Raw genomic sequence first — 17,760 nt, forward strand, 5'->3', positions numbered from 1 at the left:
CACATTAGCCGAGCCCGAGACTCTTCTTCCATCGATATATTTTGATATCCCGTGAAATACATAAGAAATTCGCTTACAAGTGGGGTCCAAATGCAAACAACACTGAACCTGACATGCCGATCATGGTCTATGTTCTTCTCATTAGTCCTAACAAACTGCGACGGCAGATCTGAGTCTATGTTGTTTGTTCTACTGACTATCCCTAACAAACTGCACAGACCTAGATCTTCCACGCATTATGCAACGGCAGATCTGAGTCTGTGCAGTTTGCATCTTGGATTCGACTTTTAAGCATGTATACACGGTACGTATTATGGAATTAGCATTTGCCATTTGCCCACCTTATCAGTAGAAATACCTAAGAGTCTTTTGGCATAAACACTGAAGACCTTCTTGATCCTATGTTAGTGGAGATCTTATTTATTTCTCACACTTCTGGTTAAAATGAGTAATGAAATACTAAGCCATTCATCGATATAATAATTTGCTTCAACTGACTAGTGTAAAAATATATTAGTGAATTAGGGAGTAGCGAAGGGCACACTTACAGATCAATGGATATAACCCCCAGTACTTAGGATTATATATATATGAAATGATCTGGGTGGATAAATCAAGCTGTTGGGAGAAGAAAGTTTTTTTTATATCTGGTCGAAGAATGGCTAGCTACCAGTTTGTCCAAAATTGCGATCTAGAATTAGAGAATCCTCAAGTGCTAGATTATATAGAAATTTGTCAAGACATCTTGGCTATTAAGAGTATTGTGGATATAGTAACAGTGGTAAAATTTAGAAAGGTTCTTCCAAAAATAAGCATTTCTGCCCACACTTTACATGTTGATTCACGAAGATAGTCGACACCACACTACACGGACTAGATCAAAAAATGTGTATTGTGTGCAACGTGCTGGAAGCCCGAGTATAACTTTGCATTATAATGCCAATATTATTTTCCGCCAAGAAAAAAGTACGAAACTCTTATTTTTGGAAAGACCGAGTATGTTGAATTTCATCAGATTACTAAATTCCACGAAATCTAGTGAGGTTATAAATGATGTTTCATTTATTTATCTATTATTTATTGTGTTCTTAAGTTACTGTTATTTTCAACTCAAATCGATTTGGTTATTACTACATGAAATACTATCTATCTAATACTAAGAAAAGCATTTTAAATGCTGCTTATGTATTGATGACACTTTCGGTGTCTTTTCCCGAAAGATCACGTATTAAGTGCACGCACGTGACACAAGAAAACATTTTCTGGTATATCTTACAGGTCACATTATCTGTTTGTATATTTATTTTGTATCATACTACATGCATAAATGCATAAAGGTATGTATGTGTTTGTGCCTCTCTCCCTCTCTCTCTGTACGTGTATGGGTTTATGTATATACATATATAATCTTTAAGTGCATAAACACATGTACAAGTGTACCATGGAAATAGTATATACGCCAGTACATATCTTAGTAATGATTGAATATTTCTACATGGTTGGTGTCACCCAGTGCAGTAACCCATGGTGTCAAGCCCTTGGACCCCCTTCCTGCACAAAGATTCAACAGTTTTATAGACAGTAATGTGCGGTAACTCATAGTGTCCCCCCCTCCCCGACCTCCTTCTTGCACAAAAATTAAAAACTGTTATAGACAGTCTTTTTGGTGTCACGCCCTCAGATGGTGTCACCCGGTACGGTCCGCACCCCCGCACCCCCGCACCCCATAGTGACACAAATGTCTACATGCGATGTATTTGTTTTATTGTATTTATTAAGTGTGTAAGCATACATTTTTGTAACAGATTTAAATGTGTATGTATGTATTTGCTGATGGCCAATAGGCAAATGCAAATAAAGATAAAAAGAAAAAATACAAATGGATATATTTTTCCGATATTTGCAGCATAAACTTAAGGTCAGTTTGCAAATCAATAAAATACCCCAAGGAATATATATATATATATATATATATATATATATATATATATATATATATATATATATATATATATATATAAAAGATAAATAATAAACACGTATGCATTTCTTATAGGCAATGGATTGAATCATTTGCATCTAAAATAAAGGTAACCCCTTAAATATTTCTGGCATAAACAAATAGTGGCAGCTTACGTGCTCTTCCACACACCAGTCGTCACGCTTTGTATTGTCATAGGATAGTAATAGCTAATTAGCAGGAAAATAATCCTAGACAAAGGAAACTAGGTTTGTGCAAAGAAAAGGATGCCCATGACCACTCTGTGTCAAACTAACCTGTAAACGACTAATCAAGCTAAAATGCAAAGTACATTTATTTATTAATTTTAAATACCTATCTCTAACTGTATACGTCACACATTAAGTACAAAAAGCAATAATTTTTTTTAAAAAAAACACAACACAATTCCTTAATGTGCCGGTTGATAAATCTCTGCGCCATAATGCACAGTTAGTACAGAGAACATTAAACAAAAAGGCAATTCCATGACGTGCCGTTAGATCAATGTACGTGTCAAAACGCACATCTAATACAGATAGCATTAACCCAGATGTGTGAATAAATAATGTGCCAGTAGATCAATATCGGAGATAGATCTTTCTAACAAAATATGCGTATTCGACGGTTTAGAATGTGATAAGGCAGTACATGCGATTGCAGATGTTGGTCTATATCATTTTTCTGTTGGACATGTATTGTTAAAAAGAAAATACAATTTAAATACTTTTTTTTTTAATCTACTGTGGGGGTGGGGTGGGGTGGGGGAATGGCGTTTTTGAACAAAAATAAGCGATGTACAGAACTCTAAATTTTAACCATTTTCAGCCTTTAAACAGAAAGCATGCAAATGAAACACTAAAAAGTTAAATTTGTAACATGATTCCATTCTCATTATGTATTCGCACATGGTGTCTTCTGTAAGAAGAAATGCATTCAATAAACGTCCCAAACAATTCATGGAAATCAATCTGTGTGTTAAGTTACTGCTGACTTTTAATTTTCCCGATCGCTTTGTCGTAAAACGGGAGGCACATATATTTTGTACCTCTTTCGTTTCCACTACGCTCTTGGTGGCGCAGTAGTGGATTATTGTAAGAAATGTAGGCGTTCACAATTTCATCTTGTCGCCTTACATACTCTGGTTATGCTACAGGGGCATATCTGGAAGGAAAGATGGAAGGCCCTCTAAACCAAAAATTTAGTGCAGCTTCATGTCTTTTCTAGCCATAGACGGTGGATAATCTTGTACGGCAATAACCTCTTAGTGTATTCACGTGGTTTATCCATATGATCGTTCTTAAAGTGGAAGTTTTATTTTGCTTTCTTCAAGCAGACCTTGTAATAAACGGTGCATGCATGCACTCATCTGGAAGCAAAACAGCGGTTATCGATGCATAAAGAAATAATGACAGTATCTATAATTACTGAAAATTGTGTTGCCTAGCAACTCTACATAGTTGTTAAGCTGGACTGACTGCATACAAATTTGTTCTTTGTGTTGCATTAAATATTATAAACGCTCTAAAAAGGATCCTTTCAAGAGTCCATAATAGAGAGCCCTATGTAACTGTCATTTAGATAAAGGACGCCTGCCTAACAAGGACACACGGCACTTTTTTCTGTTCGTTTTCACTGTATATAACGGTTAATATATCATACAATAGACTAATAGTTTTGATGTCATGACAATTAGGTTTATGCCCATTTACGTGTAGGGACGATCTCTCTAATTGAAATTCAGCTATGTTTGTTATTTGAGCATGTACGTAGCACGAAACTCTATAAGAAATGTCCCAGGGTACTGAGAGAAGTATAAAAAAGCACGTGCATATCGTTCAGTACACATGAAAATTGGTAGGTCATTCAGTATTTTCCCTGATGTACACATTTAAAAATGTAGACAGATCAACTATTTACATCTACACTCCTTTTGATGTATCTCTTGATACAGAAAACTTGAATTTTGAACAATATGAACTAACAACGAGACGGACCATGTGTACACTGAGTATACGAACCTCTGGTATTCTTACATTGCACTTTAGATTTTGACACATATTTTAAATGAAAAATAAAGGAAAATATAGATTTTGTCCCCTCCTCAGTGCTGGAATGAAAGGCGAGAAACGAATCAAATCCATTACTTAGCTTCAAGAGATCTTTTAGTTAATGACCTACTTCTTTCCAGACTTCACATCCATTATTTCCAGTAAAGGTTGTAAGTGTCAGTATATAAATATGAATATCGTCACTTTGCGGAGGGGTGGTAGTGGCTGAGTTGGCAAGCGCCCCTCTAAAATCCCTCTAAAAATGAACGCGAAAAAATCGGAAACGTTTCCTCGAGCTAGTTTTACAGTTAGATGATTACAAGTATGCTATGAAAATGCTTACAATGCAAGGGCCAAACTAGAGCTTCCGTCCCACAAACCCTTCGCCTACTTATTAACCCACCATCCACCCCAGCCCCCAAAAACGATATTTCTGGATCTTCCTCTGTAAAGCAAAATCTTATATGCGCAGAAATAAGGATAAACTTCGTTAACTAGTGATTAATTCTTATCAGACTCATACCAAGAATTGTCAACACTTGAGAAATCGGTTTTGATTGAGAGTTGATTGCAAATCGAAATCAAGTGACCGTCGGAACCTTGGTCTTTTACCAAACTAGACTGGTTGCTTCTTAAGGCCACATATTTAATGCAGAAATAACATAATAGATAAGGGCCACGAGTGGTCGCGTAGTCTAAAGCGCTCTCCGTTACGGATCACTGCCATCTCACCTCTGTCTGCGTGGGTTCGAGTCTAGGATTCGGCTAACGTGGGTATGTGAGAAAGCTTGCCAGTAGCTTCTCCTGGGTCGGTGGTTCTTCCCGGGGTTTTCCCGGGTTCTTCCTCCACCATTAATACTGGCCGCCATGCATAGCCTATCGTGTGCTGAAATATGGCGTTAAACCCCACAACAACAACAACATAATAGATACGCAAGAAATATATGGTAAACTCACAATCATTAAAATCTTTGAAATCTTAAAGGCTGGATTCATTCGCTGTGTGACTTCACCACTCGTGAAGTACAATGTTTCCACATCATGAGTTAATTTTTTTAAATATATGTCTCTGTGTGTGTGTGTGCGTGCGTGCGTCCGTGCGTGTGTGTGTGATTTTGGATTTTTAACGTAGCTTTAACACCTTTCAGTCATATCTCTACGACGTCTGCAGCTTTGCAGTTTATAGTGATGTCTAGCACTGGGGCATCATGCCGCAGACACATATCATCATGTCCCACCCAGTCACATTATCCTGACACCAGACCGACTCGTCCTAACACTAACTTCTTAATCCTGAACGAGGCAGCTGCTAGCACAATTTTGTATGTCTTTGGTATGACTCGACCGGGGTTCGGACCCGCGACCTCTCGCACCCGAGGCGGTTGCTCTAATCACTCAGGCCGCCGGAGCGGTTCCTTATATCTAAATTAGAAACATAGATACCAGCTATATATCACCAATATACGAGGTTCTTGCTTGGCCAAATTTGTTAGTCATGAACACAATTTAGACTTCTGCCCTTAAGGTCATGTTTTGAACTCAAAACCTGTTTTAAATGTAATGTGTAAGACTTAAGAACTTTACATCAAGATGGATTGTAGTTATCAAGTCATTATGTTGTAACACCTGTAAATAGATATAGGTCCTTATTTCGTGTCTATGCCATCTTTTTTTCTTCTTGTTTTCATATTGACAAGCATGTCCGTAACAATAGAACAGTAGTAAGTCCCCCTGTATATATATATATATATATATATATATATATATATATATATATATATATATATATATATATATATATATATATATATACATATATATATATATATATATATATATATATATATATATATATATATATATATATATATATATATATATATATATATATATATATACACACACACACACACACACACACATATATATATACCACTCATGATATGATTAGCGTGTTATATGATTATGTGTAATATGATTAGTGTGAAATGTGATTAGTGTGTTATATATATATATATATATATATATATATATATATATATATATATATATATATATATATATATGTGTGTGTGTGTGTGTGTGTGTGTGTGTATGTGTGTATGTATAGATAGATAGATGTGTGTGTATGTGTGTGTGTGTATGAAATATAGTCTTGAAAATGTTGATTTGTAACAGCTGTTTGAATCTTGACTAATTAACTTCTAAGAGCCGTTAGAATTTTAATTAACTGATTTAAAATATAAGATCAACGTCAATTCATATGCCGTAATATGATAGGGATGTATCGTTCCAATCACAAATTAAAGTTTTTTATTTTTTAATTTATATCGTTTGGTCATATGTAACCAAATTCTTAACTATTTAAAAATTTTGTGCCGAAATATGATTTAAAGGAATGATTCCAATTTAAGGTTTCTTTGTTATTTTCATTAATATTTGATACAATCAAAAATAAAACCCTATATGGAGTAAATGTTAATGCCTAATAGCCTATACTAATTTATCTTTTTCCATACAAAAAACAACATATTTTGTGAAACACCAATTTGCTCCTTTATTCCAGTCAATAAATATTTCAACGACAATAACTTCCATTACAACTACATCGACATATAGGCCAAGCTATTTAAAAAAAATTCTAAATAATTGGTTCTTCACGGTGCCAGGCAAACGTCACGTGGCCGGACATAAGCGCAAGCTTGCAGTGGCTGATGTATAGATTAGGTAAAACTTTTTTATTATTATAAAAATCGCAATTATAATGTTACAAAAGAAGTAATAAAACCGAAGTATTTATTATTATTAAAACAAAGACAAATATGTAATATCAGTTTTGTTTGGTTTACCTGAACATATTATATATTCGATGTTGACAGTTGTCGTCGTACTATCCCCCTCCCCCCCCCGCCCCCCCCCCCCCCGTTGTTGGTTGGCATTCTTTGGCTAGCGAGTTGTCATAAATTTCGAGTTACTCGTGGCTACAGTTTTCGACAGTTGATTGTGAGTCTACTGCTACAATTATGTCTAAACAGAGAAACAGAACTCCAATGATGAGTTATATTAATAGATATTATTTATTTTTGGCGCATCGCCTGTACTGTGCACGCATCCATAGTCTATATCCCTTGTTTCGCCTGTTTCCAAACTAATCATATTTCACCCTAATCATATAACACACTAATCACATTTCACACTAATCATATTACACATAATCATATAACACGCTAATCATATCACAAGCAAAACTGCTTGTAACATCCTAGTATGACCATTGGCGTACTAACGGTCAATGACACTCGGGACGATGATGGCCCAAAGGGGTTTTGGCGCCCCAAGACCTCTGGCAACCGCCCCGTCCCCACCCCGTTAGTACGCTACCGTGAGCTCGAACATACATACAGATTCAACTACTTTCACCTCTGCCAATGTGGGTCGTGGAACTCATGCTGCTATAACAAAGTCGATAAAGGATGGGGAAAAAACCCAGAAACCTATCCCTCCTCCACTTTTCTTATTACTATTGCAGCTGCTGATAGTACCACAACTACTGCCATTTTTACAAAATTGACTTCTCGTGGGTCGGTGGTTCTTTCCGGGGTTTTCCCGGTTTCTTCCTCCACTATTAATACTGGCCGCCATATATAGCCTATCGTGTGCTGAAAAATGGCGTTAAACCCTACAACAACAACAACAAAATTGACAATGGAGATGAAAATATGCTATTGATATGACGATATGGATGTAGATTACTGTTGTACGGTGTGATAATGCAAATGAATCTGCCCAGACCAAGCAGGGTCGGCCGTCGTGGTGTGTCTCAGGGCGCCCAGACCAAGCAGGGTCGGCCGTCGTGGTGTGTCTCATGGCACCCAGGCCAAGCAGGGTCAGCCGTCGTGGTGTGTCTTAGGGCACCCAGGCCAAGCAGGGTCGGCCGTCGTGGTGTGTCTCAGGGCACCCAGGCCAAGCAGGGTCGGCCGTCGTGGTGTGTCTCGGGGCACCCAGACCAAGCAGAGTCGGTCGTTGTGGTGTGTCTCGGGGCGCCCAGGCCAAGCAGGGTCGGCTGTCATGGTGTGTCTCGGGGTAAGACACTTTATTCGAATTGCTTGGGCAGGGGGCCAAATTGGTGTGTCTCGGGGCAAGACGCTTTCTTCCAATTGGCAAGCTAGGGTGCCGAATTGGTGTGTCTCGGGGCAATACACTTTGCTCCAATTGCCTGGGCAAGACGCTGAATTGGTGTGTCCCGTGGCAAGACTCTTTGTTCCAATCGCCTGGGTGCTATAAAACATTTCGTGTGTTGTTATTCCGTTATACGCCAATCAACCAATGACATACTTTTTTAATTATAAAAGTGAAACTTAAACCCAAGGGTAGAATTGAGCAATTTGATTGCATAAGATTTCAGTGTTAATCAGAGCTGAACAATCAAATTTCTTAAGTCTAAACTTAAATTTCAAGGCCTGTTTGGAATATTGGGCCCTACATCAGTGTAATTCTCATGATATACATATAATCCCTATGATTTCCTTAGGGAAATGAAACGTCAGGTATACACTGTACTGAATACCACTGTATTCACAATCGTGTGTGTGTTTGTTTGTTTGTGTGTGTGTGTGTGTGTGTGTTGGATTTTAAATGTAGCTTTCACAATTTGTAGTCATGTTGCTACGATGTATGCAGTGTGGCAGTTTATAGTGATATATAGCATTGGGGCATCATGCCGCAGACACAGGGGCTCGGCTCGTATCATTGCTTATAATTTACTTGTCATACATGTACTATATAATAACTATGTATGACATATAGATTGTAAGCAACGATACGAGCCCCTGTAACCGCAGACATGTAGCATGGTGTCTCACCCAGTCACATTTACCTGACACCAGGCCGATCAGTCCTAACACTAACCTCTTAATGCTGAAAGTATCTTTTTTATAAGTCCAAGTAACCAGTCGTATAATACAAATGCCCTAGACTTTAAGATCAGATTTTAAAGCGATATACCCCAGATATGGGGTGGGTGGGTGGGTTGTCATGAGACCATGGAGTATGTAAAAGCTACATGCTTTTGTTGGTACGTTAGTAGTGAAGTGGGGCGGTTTGGCATCAAGGGGAATTAGCATTAAAAACCACCCTGGGCCTGTTTAGCGTCTATGTTAATTTAACATTAACCACCCTGGGCCTGTTTAGCGTCTATGTAAATTGAACATGGGCAAAAAACCCTGGGCCTGTTTAGCGTCAAGGGAATTTAAAATGGGAAAAAAAATCTTGGGCCTGTTTAGCGTCAAGGGGAATTGAACAGGGTGGGACTGTATAGCGTTATTTTAATATAGTCCCGATCTTATGGGTCTATGGAAATGGAACATGGGAAAATTGAAACAGGGAGGGTCTCTATTTTGTTTTTAAAAAAAAGGAGGTAGGCATGAAAGGTAATGTCTTTTCGAGACCTATGAGTGGCCCTGAAAAGGGCCTTTGGGTTTATGTTAACATACCCTATTGTTAACACAGAGGGCACCGCATTGGTCTTCTTCTTGTCCTCAAGCTGCGGCTGACTGCAGGACCGTAAATGAGAACCCTTTTTAGGCATCCTTGCCTCTCCACATATATTCTTCTGATCCACAGGCTGGTGTCTGTCCGGAACATCATGGAAGATACAAGAGTTGATGATTGCACGTCGGTCCACATGTTTGGGGTGCCGAGAACAGGTGAAGGAATGCAGTGAACTGCGCTTATTTATAGGGAAAGAGAGGATTGAAACGGATTGAGTTCATTGACCAATCCAAACACGCGTTACAAAATTCAGTCAACCCGCGTCCAATCCGAAGAGAGTAGTCCGTGATGTCACGTGTCCTATATAGATTCGCTAGCGCCTGTGCGCAGTCAATCCATGTGACAGTTTTTCAACATGACGGAAACTCAGAAAATGATAAATTGGGGTGCACCAGCCGTGGAGACTACCCAAGGGAACCCGGACTTACTTTCAGAAGAGGTGAATTGGGATTTTGTGGATTTTCTTACCTCGCAAGAATTTGTTCCGGAACCTTCGCCACCTTCTTTACCACACGTGGAAAATTTTAGACAGAGACAGAAAGAAGAATTGGAGAAATTTATACAACAGCAAAAGGAAGCGGAACAAGCTTTTCTCCTACAGCAACAGCAGCAAGAAGAAGAGGTAAGAAAGAAACAACAAGAAGAAGCAACAGCAGCAAAGAAACAAGGGTGTGAAAGTCAAACGGTCACGGTACTGTTAGACATTTTAGCAGAGTTAAGAAGTCTGAAACAAATGTATCAGACTTCTTTATTACGACCGAAGAGAATACGACCTTCCCGAGCTAAACACTCCAACTCTGTGACTAAGCCTACCGTACCACCCTTAGTGATTTCAACCAAATCATCATCATCATCATCATCATCATCATCATCATCATCAACATTACGCAGTCCAGAAGTAGGCCTTGGCCGTGGCAAAGGCTTAAGACAGTTAAAGTTGATTGCTTAAACTCACCCCTACCCCCAAAGGCCCTTTTCAGGGCCACCCATGTCTCTCGAAAAGAGATAGACTTTCAATTGCCAATAACTCAAAAAAACCCCATTTTACCCCTGTAGTACGTGTCTGTGCATGTGTGCGTGAGTATAGCTTCTTATTTTAAAATCAAAACCCAAAGGCACTTACCTTTATATCTAATTTATTCTTTTATAAATATTTACAATCCAATTCACAATTCAGAACATAGCACTTTAAAAAGTTCATACACTTCTTCTGTCTTATTGTTCACTCTCTCTGTTTTTTCAATTTCTTCACAGTTACAGTCTTTTCCTCCTCTTCCTCCTCACTTTCTTCCCTTCTTCTTTTCTTCTCCTGTTTCTTTTTCTTCACCTGTCTGCTTTCTTCCTCTTCTTCCTCTCTATCACTCTTCTCTTCTTCTTCTTGCTCCTCTTGTTTCTTAGGGCAATCTGGAGACCAGTGTCCTTTTTCTTGACAATGATAACAGGTATCTTGACTTTTGTCTCTTTTTACCCCTGTTTTGCTTTTTTGACGGCCTGGACACTCTGAAGATCAATGCCCTTTCTTCTGACAGATATAGCAAGTATCTTGACTTTTATCTCGATAGGAGGGCGAGTAGTCCCTCGGCTGGTCTGAAGAGAATTTTCGGATGACCCCTCGCAAAGCTCTGATGAAACCTTCGATCTGTGTAGTCTCTTCCATCGTTGTGCTCGGTTTGAGAGTGAAATGAATAGTGAAAGGACAAGACACATACCCTTTATATATGCTGGTCTGCCATGACTATAAAGTAACCCATGGTGTTTAAACTTTAGTCATTTGACTTTTTGCTATCAAGATGAAACGATCCAATTCATTCAAGAAGAAAGAAGAAAGTAAGAGGCAGAAACGTGATCTATCGCCTCGTACCAGGGCTGAAATCTTGGCACAGATTCATGCCAGTGATTTTGAAGAGGACATGAGTGAACCAGAATCCAAACCCAGAGAGTTTTCCTCTAAACAAAGTTCACCACCCTTAGTCAACCCTGAAAAATACTATTCCATTCAAGAGACGGAAAAGCGTCCCTCTAGAAAATTTAGAACCACGGCTTACAAATACACGGTGAAATTTAAAGATTTCAAGTCCGACGCACCGTTAGAGAAAGCAGAAGGGTTCATCACCGAGATGTGGGATTCTTTGCTCACCGCACTCAAGCGACAATGTCAACCCAAAGAAGACGATCGCTTGAGACTTTCCATACAACACGACGGTTTGAAATCCCCTGTTTGGATCGAGTTTAGCAGTCCTGCAGAATTGACCGCTTCCAAAGTCATGGACAAGATTCAACGCGTGCAACAATCTAATGACCAGTTTGGCATCACCGATGGAAAAGCCACACTGGACATGACCTACGTCTCTCCTCCTCAAGGGACTGGACAACGCAATAAGGTGTTATTGGTGAACGGTCTTCGCAGCACCAAAAAGAGCCTCGTCCAAATTCACAGTTCTCAAGACCAGATGTGTGTAGCCAGGGCTATCGTGGTGGGACGAACCTATGCCGACAAAAATGACACGGCAGACTGGAAAAGAGCCTAGAAAACTATTCAACAATCGGACCAAGCCAAACAACGAAATGAAGCAGAACTCCTGTTACAACAAGCCGGCTCGCCCAAAGACAAACCCTGTGGCATTCCTGAAATGCAAAAATTGCAAGATGTCCTAGCTCCACGCTACACCTTGAAAGTGCACCCTCAAGAAGTGCGCGGGCCTCTGTTGTTTCGAGGGAAAGACTTTAAGGATGGAAAATACATTCACCTCTATCATCACGATGAACATTTCGATACCATTACCAGTATCATCGCATTCCTGGGATACAGTTATTACTGTGAGAAATGTGACTATGGCTATAACAATCGAGAGCAACACAAGCATTGTGGATCGAAATGCTCAGGATGTTTGGCCTCTCAACCCTGTCTGAACGAAGGGCAAGAACGAGTGCATTGTCCAGCTTGTCTGCGCACGTTTGTCAGCCCTGCCTGTTACCAACAACATCTGAAGACGCAAGGTTTACAGCAGAAATGTACTTGTCAACTGCTGCGATTGTACCCCACGTGTGGACAAGGCATATGTAGCAATAATACCAAGGCACACATATGTCGAGGAAAGAAAAAATGTCACATTTGTCATCACATCGTGGACTTGGAACATCAATGCTGCGTGCAAAAATACCAACCCCAACCAGAGAAAGAGGACGGTTACAAGAAGAAAGGCAATTTCATCTTTTTCGATATTGAATGCATGCAAGAGACCGGCATTCACATTCCTAATTTCTGCGTGGCTCATCGAGCGTGCGAGAAGTGCATTCAAGAACCTATTTTCAGTCATTGCCCTCACTGCAGTAAGACTCCTGGAGGGCGTGAAAAAATCTTTCGGGGACCGAACACGCTAGCCGATTTCGCCCGACGGGTCTTAGACCCCATCGACAAGACGTGGAGCCAAGAGGACATCGAACGTTACGGAGATTGTCATCGTCATGCCACGGTGATGGCTCACAATTTCTCCGGATACGATGGACAGTTTCTTTTGAGATACTATACAGAACATGGTACCGAGCGTCCTAAAGTCACTTTGAACGGAGCCAAAATCATTTTCATGCAAGTGGGACAAGTACAGTTTAAAGATTCGATGAGTTACTTGGCCATGCCTTTGAGTCGAATGCCTAAAACGTTTGGAATGACAGAAATGGCTAAAGGGTACTTTCCTCACTTTTTCAATACGGAAGCCAATCAACATGCCGTTCTAACCCATTTGCCTGAGGCTCACTATTACGACCCCGACAACATGCGTACCGAACAACAAGAAGCTTTCTACGCTTGGTACCAGGTCCATGCCTCCGACCCTTTCGACTTTCAGGAAGAAATGTTAAAGTACTGTCGTTCCGACGTGGACATTTTACGGCGATGCTGTGGAAAATTTCGAGAACTGTTCATGGAACACGGAAGGGTCGATCCTTTGAAAGAAGCTTGCACCATTGCCAAAGCGTGTTCCTTAGTGTACCGCCAACGATTCATGCATGAAAACACCGTGGCTGTCATCAGTCCTCAAACAACCAACTATGTCATACGCCAATACTCGGTCAAAGCCCTACGCTGGTTACATTACTTGTGTGACAAGGAAGACAAATGGATTCAGCATGCCCGCAACGGAGGGGGCGAAAAGACCATCGGAACGCATTCGGTCGATGGCTGCGACTTAGAAAACCCCAAGATCGTGTACGAGTTTAACGGTTGCTTATTTCACGGATGCCCCGTCTGTTACCCTGACCGTGGCACTAAAAATCAGTTTTTACAACGAACCATGGAAGACTTGTACCAGGACAATTGTCGGCGATGCCTAAAGTTAGAACAAGAAGGATACCAAGTGGTGGAAATGTGGGAACACGAGTACGATCACCGTTTGAAAACCGATCCCGAGTTTAAACGCATCGTGGAAAGTTACCAGTTCATGGACCCCCTGAACCCGAGGGATAGTTTGTACGGAGGAAGGACCAATGCCACCTGTTTGCTGTAACAAGCTGACGAAGAGAAAGGAGAAGAAATCAAATACTTGGACGTGTGTTCGCTGTATCCCTACGTGTGCAAATATTGTCGCTTTCCTGCAGGGCACCCACAATTGTTAACGGAACACATCGACCCGAAAAACATTGGACAATACGAAGGCTTGATCAAATGTAAAGTTTTGCCTCCCACGGACTTGTACCATCCCGTGTTACCTCACCATTGCCAAGAAAACTGATGTTTCCCTTGTGCCGTACTTGTGCTGAAACGTGCAACCAAGACCAACCTTGTCATCACACCCAGGAAGAACGAGCCTTGACGGGAACCTGGGTCAGCGTGGAATTGTTTAAAGCTCTGGACATGGGATACCGACTGGTAGAAGTGTACGAAATTTGTCACTTTCCCAAGACACAACAATACCACAAGGGAGACCCCAGTCAGAAAGGCATTTTCGCAGACTACGTGGATGCCTTTTTGAAACTAAAGCAAGAAGCAAGCGGCTATCCTTCCTGGTGTCACACTCCCGAAGACCAAATTAAATTCAAAGAGAAATACTGGACACAAGAAGGCATCATTTTAGATCACATCGAGAAAAAAAGGCAGGCGATCGTTTGCCAAAGTGATGTTAAATTGCTTGTGGGGTAAAATGGCACAACGGCCGTGTTTACCCAAGACGCAATATTTGACAGAACCTTCCCGCTATTTCCAGATGATTCACGACAAAACTAAATTCATGAAACACGTGGACGTCGTTCGCGAGAATTTGATCTTAGTGAATTACGAAGAAGATCTGGACTTTGTAGAAGCCGATCCCTTTGGAAATGTCATCATTGCGGCTTAAGTGACAGCTCATGCTCGCTTAAAATTGTACGAAGCTTTAGAACTGTTAGGGGAACGCGTCCTGTACTTTGACACGGACAGCTGCATTTACATCGATCACCCGAGTGAACAGCACCCTGACATCGAAGGAAACCGTTTAGGAGCCTGGACAGACGAACACCCCGACGACAAGATTGTAAGTTTCGCGAGTGGCGGTCCAAAAATTACGGCTACAAATACCGGGACAAACAAGAAGTGCACACGAAGTGTAAAGTGAAAGGATTGACTCTGAATTATCGTACCAGTCGAGTGGTGAACTTTGGTGTATTGAAAGAAGCCTTGCAGTCTAGAGAAGATGAACACTTTAAAGTGACCACCTATCAGCCCAACAAGATTGTACGTTTACCCACTCACCACATCGTCAGTCGACCCTTGGAAAAAGTCTATCAAATCGTGTACCAGAAGCGAGTGCGACTTCCCAATCATTTCACCTTACCGTATGGACACGTCGGTATTGGTCTGTATATAAAAAGGAACCCTAGGCAAGATGGATAGTTCATTGTGACTACCAAGACCATGCGAACAAGATGAATACTTTCAGAGAAACACAAAACAAATTCAGACAGGCACAATTCAAGTTTGGGGTCTCTGAAGTAGAATGCGATTGTGAGCCTTGCGATGGAAACGATGCTGTATGTTATGACCTTATCGATGCCGTAAAGCATCATGGGAACTTTGTTCTCACTACCCCTATCATGGAAAGTGATGCTGTGCGTGTCAAACCTGAGAGATGCGAAAGCGATGCCGCTCGTCCTCTTGGACACTTTACTGGGGTTTCGTTTTAAAGTTGGATGTCCACCTTCACATCTACCCCACTACGGATGTCATCCAGCCCTGAGCAAACTCCTGTCCATCTCACCCAGCCCTCATCGAAACGAACCTGTGAAAGACGAATATTCGTTTCATGTGCGTTTGTCGGAATACTGCGACTTTGAAAATCGTCTTCAATCGTTCAAAGGAAAATGGCCTAAGTATCTGGGAGGACCGACCCTCGAAGAATTAGCCAGAGCCGGATTTTTATACTTGGGCGAAGGGGATAAAGTCAAGTGCTTCAGTTGCGGTGTGTCACTTCACCACTGGGAACCACAAGATTCGGCCTACCTAGAACATGCTCGATGGTCACCGAATTGTCATTACTTACCCTTAGTGGGACCGATACATTGAAGTAACTTACCATGTCGTTGAAGAAGAAGAAACCAGATTGGCTAGGAGTCAAATGTTGGACATCACCGAGACCAGTATTTAAACTTCATTTCAAAAATGATATTGAATCATTACCTAAAGAACTGCAAGAGAAGATTTACAAGGAAGTTTGGCAGGGACTTGCTAGAGTGAAATCTCAATGGGTAACTGTAGAACTTTTGTGTCGAGAAATTCACAAGAGGAAAGTGAAAAAAGTCAACCAGTGTGTTAGATTTCTCTGGGTCAAGTGTGCATTCATCCTATTATATCGCTTTAGACCGTTTACATCAAAAGAATTCAATGAGATTCTTGGACGTTACCCTGAATGGCAGTGGTCAGAAATTACTTACTTTTGCTCTAGGAGAAGATTGTGAATTGTACGGACTGACCTATTCATGGATACTTTACAAGAGAACATTCGTGCTTTGCCTGTGGAGTTGAGAGAACGCATTTACCGAGAACTGGTCAAAATACAAGTGAAACGTAAAGAACAGTTGCATCCGTTACGTCACCGGTGTTTGAACCACTGGTACCTGAATTCTATACAAGGACTGATTCAGTTGAAAGTGTTCCATTGGACAGACTTTGATCAACGACCCCCTGGTTTTAAAAAGGATTGGTTTGCTATTGATGATTCTATCTACTACATTGTAAACTTACTGCATCGAATTCCGAGGAAGAGTTAACGAATTACCAACATCTTTTACACAATGTCAACTTAGTGAAAGAGGAAACTTCTGAACGAATTGTAATGTGTAAATTAGTGATTAAACGATTTAGATTCGACAATGAATTAAAACCATTTCTGTGCAATCGGTACATTTCTTGTGTCAGACAAAAGAGGATTTAGTATTACCTATTCATGGATACTTTACAAAAGAACATTTGTGCTTTGCCTGTGGAGTTGAGAGAACGCATTTACCGAGAGCTGGTCAAAATACAAGTCAAACGTAAAGAACAATTGCATCCGTTACGTCACCAGATGTTTAACCACTGGTACCTGAATGATATAAGAGGACTGATTCGTCAGAAATTGTTTCAGTGGTCAGACCTTGTTGAACACTTTGATTTAGTGAATGAACGAAATGTTCATCATTTTGGTTACTTAGAGATTCGCCTAGAGCAACGCATTGAGGAAGACGAGTTAAAGGATTACCAACATATTTTACGTGGAATCTGCTTAGCGGAAGAGGAAACTTCTAAACGAACTCTGAAATGTAGGTTACAGTATGCAAGATTTAGATTCCCTACTGGAGAACGAATATCTCTAGTTAGAAAGTACCTTTATTGCTTCCGAAATAAAGAGACTATAAAAACAGGAATCCATGCCACGGCTTATGTCACAAGTGATTGAACAGATTCCGTGGAAGGAACTCAATGACCATATTCAAATCGTGGATCATTACCATAAATTATTACAAGAACTGTATCCAATCAATTTGGGACGACGCATAGTGTGTGTCTTAGTGACTTGTTTTCTGGGATTTCATTTACCAGCCGATTCTTTGTGGACTCTTTACGAACAGTATTTACCACGCCATTCACCATGAAAGTGGTGCCTTTAAATGTTCACGAGACACTCATTTTGCTCAAAGCCTTACGTTTTCATT

This window comes from Sinohyriopsis cumingii, chromosome 2 (genome assembly GCF_028554795.1).
Source record: "Sinohyriopsis cumingii isolate HCF-2022 chromosome 2, ASM2855479v2, whole genome shotgun sequence".
NCBI classification, from domain to species: Eukaryota; Metazoa; Mollusca; class Bivalvia; order Unionida; family Unionidae; genus Sinohyriopsis; species Sinohyriopsis cumingii.